At 36.9% G+C, this 6,000-nt stretch overlaps 1 long non-coding RNA gene across 1 annotated transcript in view; it reads left to right on the plus strand.

The window, feature by feature from the left end:
• The window catches only part of LOC149135358 (uncharacterized), an 81,317-nt gene extending 78,402 nt beyond the window's left edge, over positions 1–2,915 (plus strand). The window contains exon 3 of the long non-coding RNA XR_016242387.1: positions 2,607–2,915. This is a non-coding gene — a long non-coding RNA (uncharacterized LOC149135358). The remainder of the gene's footprint in view (positions 1–2,606) is intronic.
• Positions 2,916–6,000: the final 3,085 nt, after the last annotated feature.

Here is a 6,000-nt window from a genome sequence, read left to right on the forward strand (position 1 = left end):
AATGAAATAAAAATAAAATAAATGATAAGAATAAAACACAAATACAAAATGATAAAATTGTGCAGTAATGGCTGTGTGTTAAGTAGCTTGCTTACCAATCACATAGTTCCGGGTTCAGTCCCACAGCGTGGCACCTTGGGCAAGTGTCTTCTACTATAGCCTCGGACCGACCAAAGCCTTGGGAGTGGATTTGGTAGATAGAAACTGAAAGACGACCGCCGTATATATACATATAAATACATATATTTATGGGTATATGGCGTAGTGGTTAAGAGCGTGGGCTACTAACCTCAAGATTCCGAGTTCGATTCACGGCAGCGACCTGATTAATAATAGTAATAATAATCATAATATAATAATAATATAATAATAGTAACATCGTTAGGAATGAGAAGCCAGGTTCGAAATTTCACCAAGACACCTGACGAAGGCTGGAGGGTATATCAGCCGAAACGTTGTGTTAACAACAAACAAGATGAGGACAAATATCCGTCAAATGTAAATAATGTAAATAATGTAAATAATTCCTCATCTCTTAAATATAGAACTGTACTATTGGATTTTACTCATAAGGTATTGGAATCCTATATGTATACCATTCTACCTAAACATTGGATTTACAAATACAATATCTCTACATTCACTCTCTATTTCCTGTCTTAACTAAACTAACTATTGCTTAATCATCTTCTCACACCGTCTCCGATGAAGGGTTACAACAAATATCCTGGAAACAGCTGTAAGACATTATATTTATAAATATTCTATATTATACACAGCCTTGGTCTTTTATCTCATTACGAAAAGTAAATCCTTATATATATATATACTTATATAAATGAGGATGAGATCAATATTTAAAATATCGATTTTATCAAGTGGCCAGCATGGGAATAAAAACATCAAAGGTAATAATTATTATAATTATAATTTAGGGTATCTAAGAGACACAGAAAAGTACATAAATATGAACATTTATTGTGGTTTTAGAGTCAAGCTTTGGCTATTTTCAACGTGGTGGTGTCTCTTAGAAATTATATATATATATATATATATATATATATATATATATATATATATATATATATATATATATATATATATGGATATATATAATCATATGATTGAACAGCACGCATCCATTTCCAAGCAAGTTTATCGTGAATATTGTCGCGCCTCCTTCCTTGAAACGGGAAGGAAGAACCAATTTCATCGTACTTGTGGCTATGGCGAAAGAATGTGTATGGTGGACGCGTCTGAAAGGTCTAGAGACAAACACTTTCCTCTCTGGGAAATCTCTCATCAACTTTTTCAAGTATCACTTGAAGAGGAAGGTAAGAGTAGAGAGAGAAGTTATGTCTACTGAATGCTTGAAGAAAAGATGGGTGAATGTAGCAAAGATGGCACGTGTGAATGACTGAGATGAGGAATTATGCACATTATTTACATTTGACGGATATTTGTCCTCATCTTCCTGGTTAATGCAACGCTTCGGCTGATATACCCTCCAGTTTTCATCAATGTGTCTTGGGGAAATTTCGAGCCTGGGTTGTCATTCCTAGGGTTTTTTCGATGTTGTCATTATTATTATTGTTATTATTATTATTATTATTATTCAGTAGTTTTATTTTTATAACGTGCTTTCACTTCACTACCGAGCGCAGCTCTGTGCGCCTTGGGTATGTGCTGTGGTTTGCTGTGGTGCTCTTATGTTTACTGTATTGAAAGTGTTTTGCGTAGAATGTGTGCAGTACCCAGTAGTGCAATTTTCTGTATGTTATATATATTTGTAAGTCCTGGTGTTTTTGTTATGTATTTGTCTGAATATTTTTTTATTATACCTAAGGCACCTACTATGATAGGAATTGTTTCTGTTTTTAGATTCCACATTCGAGTTATCTCTATTTCCAGGTCTTTGTATTTTGAAAGTTTTTCCATTTCTTTTAGAGAAACGTTGTCATCTGCTGGTATTGAAACATCAATTAGAAGGCATTTTTTTCCTTCATGATCTTTGACAACTATATCTGGTCTATTTGCCTTAATTTCTCTATCTGTGTGTATTGGCATATCCCAGAGTATGGTTGCTTTCTCGTTTTCTGTGACCTTTTCTGGCGTGTGTTTATACCATTTTTTTTCTGTTGCTATTCCATAATGTTGGCATAGCTTCCAGTGTATATAGGTCCCAGCTCTGTCGTGTCTGTGAATATATTCCTTCTTAGCCAGGACTGGGCAGCCAGAGATAATATGATTTATTGTTTCTTGTCGATCTCCACATATTCTACAGTTACTTGTTATATTTCTTTTCATTATGTGTTTTTGGTAATTTCTGGTGGGGAGGCTTTGGTCTTGTGCAGCAATTAAAAATCCTTCAGTCTCTGCTTTGAGTCCTGAGCTTCTCAGCCATTGCTGGGATTTTTCTCTGTCTATTTCTTTCGCATTTAGTTTAGCCCAGTATTATTATTATTATTATTATTATTATTATTATTATTATTATTATTATTATTATTATTATTATTATTATTATTATTATTATTATTATCATTATTATTATTATTATTATTATTATTATTATTATTATTATTATTATTATTATTATTATTATTCAGATCACTGTCTGGAATCGAACTCGGAATCTTGGGGTTAGTAGCCCGTGCTCTTAACCACTACGACATATGCCCTTAGGAATGAGAACCCAGTTTCCAAATTTCCCTAGGACACCTGGAGAAGGCTGGAAAGTATATCAGCCGAGACGTTGTGCTACCAACAAACAAGATCGGGACAAATATCCGTCAAATGTAAATAATGTAAATAATGTAAATAAAGTCTTGGAGATGCAGATCCTCCGCAGATTTGGTCAAAGTAAGCATATGGGTACTAGAATCATACTTGTTTTATAATCGAATAAAATCTTAATAAATTTCAAATTTTGTTATTTCATAAATTTGCATCAATATCCTACCCGCAATAAGACAGCGAGTTGGCAGAATCGTTAGCACCCCGGACAAAATGCTGAGTGGCATTTCGTCCATCTTTACGTACTGGGTTCAAATTCCACCCAGGTCGACTTCATCTTTCATCTTTTCAGGGTCGATAAAATAAGTACCAGTTAAGTACTGGAGTCGATGTAATCGATTTGCTCCTTCCACCGAAATTACTGTCCTTGAACCAAAATATGGAGCCAATATTCCACCTGCAATTGTTTAACCAAAAACTAAACGCCGAATTATTGATGCGATTCGATCCCATACACCTAAGTTTATATACTGAAAGAATATAATTATTTGCTAAGGATCTTTCTTGTAGCCAACACTGATTTTTACTACAACGTTTCTTATCAAAACATCTGATGTAAACAAACATTAAGATCGAAGGCAAAAATGTGTACTGAGTGTATATACCATATTTCGGGACTTGTTGCCCATTCATCAGCACCCATCCAACCCATTCACGCCTCCAAATACATTGTTTATATTGCCACCACATACAGCGGTGTTAAGTTATTGGATATACTAATTTACATACTAAACGCTTTCCTGGGGCTGGATGTAAATATTAATGACCTGTAAGCACGTACTATTTCGTTTTGTAACCATATGTATATATTATAAAGTATATTAAATGTTTTTGTAAGGCAGTACCAGGTTCTACTGCGTCACATCACAACACCTTGGAAGAGCGTTTTGTAAGTGAATATGCTAGACGGAAACTGTGTGGAAGTCCGTCGAATATACATGTATATATATAGTGTGTGTGCATATTTCTCTCTCTCTTTCTCTCTCTCTTTCTCTCTCTCTCTTTCTCTCTCTCTATCTTTCTCTCTCTCTCTTTCTCTCTCCCTCTCTCTCTCCCTCTCTCTCTATCTATCTCTCTATCAATCAATCAATCAATCAATCGATCTATCTATCTATCTATCTATCTATCTATCTATCTATCTATCTATCTATCTATCTTTCTATCTATCTATCTTATTTCTTTATTGCCCACAAGGGGCTAAACATAGAGGGGACAAACAAGGACAGACAAAAGGATTAAGTCGATTACATCGACCCCAGTGCGTAACTGGTACTAAATTTATCGACCCCGAAAGGATGAAAGGCAAAGTCGACCTCGGCGGAATTTGAACTCAGAACGTAACGGCAGACGAAATACCGCTTAGCATTTCGCCCGGTGTGCTAACGTTTCTGCCAGCTCGCCGCTATCTATCTATCTATCTATCTATCTCTTCTCACGGACGTGCTGTCACATCGGCTGCGAAGGTAAACGTTTATTTGACCATTTACTGTCCACATTTTGTTGGAATTTTTAAATAATTTTGTTGCGAAGCACCTAGGCTTCATTTGTGTGTATTTTCAAGGGCAGGAATTGACCCCCAGGGGCAGTTTCGGCCCTAGCAAAATACAAAAATTTCCTTCTTGACATTTGAAAAATGTCGAGAAACATAATTTTGGAACGCTTGTCTTGTTCTTTTGACAAGCATTTCCCGAGGCTTCAGATGCCAGAAGAGAAAAAAGAACAGAATAGCGCGTGCTCATGCAGTGACAGGAACGCAGTTGCTGTAAACGTCACAAAGACTGTGAGTACAGCTACTAACAGCCCTCTCACCACCACCACCACCACCACCACCAACACCAACAACAAAAACAAAACTGTAACCAAGGTTACAAAACCATGCGTAAAAACCGTCACAAATGTCTCTGACGTAAGCACCATTGCTGCTGACGCCATCATCACCACCACCAACGACAACGACAACAACAACAACAACAACAACAACAACAACGACAACAACAACAACAACAGCAACAACAAGGAAGTAAAGTTATCGGCCGTCAGCAATGACACCATCACCTGTTCAACAAACTCTGCTGCCACTACCACCACCTTTGAACCAGGCAGTACATACACCAACATAAACAAAAATATCCAGAAGAACATGTCCGCCAGCACAACAAAAACAAATTTCGCAAATGCTCTAAAGGAAAAAAGAACAATAGTGACATTCACACAAAAACAAATAAAAGACACAAAATCCCTTCTTACGAAAGAAGGAGATGATGTCAGAATAAACATACCAAAAGATATTATAGAAATGAAAAACAAAAAGTGCATCATTTATAAACTGGTAAACACAAAAACCAGACGTGTAGAAAATGTTAGCACAGATAAAATTGAAGTTTGTCTTAGAAAAATTTGGCCTTATCAGAATCATGTCACCTGGAGAAGGAAATTTGGAACGGTGCAAGTAAGGTTTCTGGATGAAAATTTAGCTAAACAATTTTCGACACTCTCTCTCCGCACAGATGACTTGGTAATGATACCGAGTTATCTAGGACAGAGAGTGACCAAAGTTATGATAAAAAATGTGCCATCGGAGGTGGACACCCAATGGCTGATATCGGCCGTGTGCCTGGAAATGGAGGAGGCAAATATTTTGGAGATTACGGTCGGAGAGGAAAAGAACTGGGGAGGGAAAAATCTGGAAATCCTTCTCCACATCACGGAGGAGGCTTCACAGAAAATTCCTCCAAACATTAGATTGGCAGAGGACCACAAGCTGTATGTGGTGGTAGAGGGCAGGCGACTTCGCTGTTACCTATGCAACAGCGAAGTACATCTGAAAAAGGACTGCCCTCTGGCCGCTAAACAAAAACAACAACAACAACAACAACAACAACAACAACAACAACAACAACAGAAGCAACTACCAAATACCCCCAACAGAAAAACCTTACTACCAACACCACCAGCAACACAAAAAACAACAACAGAAATATCAGCAATAACCACAACAGAAAAGACAACAGAAACTGCAAAAACAGAAGAAGAAAAAGAAAATTCCAAGACTGCCTCTCCCTCCCCCATATCACATACACCACACATAAATAACAAGGAGCCAACATCAATAAAAACAGCAACACAAACATTCACAGAAACACACACAGACGCACAAAATTTGCCGTTACCTCTTTCTGACTCCTCAGATCTCCCATCATCCGATGA

Source organism: Octopus bimaculoides, chromosome 6, assembly GCF_046866305.1.
Source record: "Octopus bimaculoides isolate indiv1 chromosome 6, ASM4686630v1, whole genome shotgun sequence".
NCBI classification, from domain to species: Eukaryota; Metazoa; Mollusca; class Cephalopoda; order Octopoda; family Octopodidae; genus Octopus; species Octopus bimaculoides.